This window comes from Onychostruthus taczanowskii, unplaced genomic scaffold (genome assembly GCF_017590055.1).
Source record: "Onychostruthus taczanowskii isolate IOZ18803 unplaced genomic scaffold, ASM1759005v1 scaffold77, whole genome shotgun sequence".
NCBI classification, from domain to species: Eukaryota; Metazoa; Chordata; class Aves; order Passeriformes; family Passeridae; genus Onychostruthus; species Onychostruthus taczanowskii.
In genome coordinates this window covers 3452155-3452629 of record NW_024505561.1, presented here as the reverse complement: position 1 = coordinate 3452629, position 475 = coordinate 3452155, and the positions used below count along the sequence as shown (strand labels likewise).

General features: G+C 74.9%; 1 protein-coding gene across 5 annotated transcripts in view; it reads right to left on the bottom strand.

The window, feature by feature from the left end:
* Positions 1-271, bottom strand: part of MBNL2 (muscleblind like splicing regulator 2) — a 106640-nt gene extending 106369 nt beyond the window's left edge. For 2 of the 5 annotated variants that reach the window (XM_041423425.1, XM_041423424.1), the window contains exon 1: positions 133-268. The gene's annotated coding sequence lies outside the window, so the exon portion shown is untranslated. Of the gene's footprint in view, positions 1-132 lie in introns of all 5 variants that reach the window. The other 3 variants (XM_041423423.1, XM_041423419.1, XM_041423426.1) reach the window with 3 other exon arrangements.
* Between the last annotated feature and the right edge of the window lie 204 nt (positions 272-475).

The window sequence follows — 475 nt, the reverse complement described above, 5'->3', positions numbered from 1 at the left end:
CCCCGCGCGGCCCGGCCCCGCGGCGAGAGGACACGGGCTGTCCCCGCGCCGCGGCCCCGCAGCCGCCCCGGAGCGGGGGTGGGCTGGCGGCGGCGCGGGGAGGACTGGCGGCGACGCGGACGGCTGCCTTACCTCGGAGCGGAGCGCGGAGCGGGGGTACACCCGCTTCTCCCAGGCGGGCGGAGGCGGCTCCGCACAGCGCCGGCTTGTCACCTCTCCCGCCGCGACCGCGACGGCGGCGGCTCCTCGCGTAGGGGCGGTCCGGCCCCTCCCTGCCGGGCGGAGCCCGGCCCGCCTCCGGGACGGGCCAGAGCGTTTCCTCCGCAGAACAACGGGGGCAGCGGCGGGCGGGCGGTGCTGCAGAGCAGCCAAAATCCTGGGTTTGCGTCGTGTTGTTCGGCTTCCTTTTGACTGCTGGAGCTATGGCGTGTCACCGGTTACCGTGGACGGTTTTCTGGAGGAAACAAACGCGTGT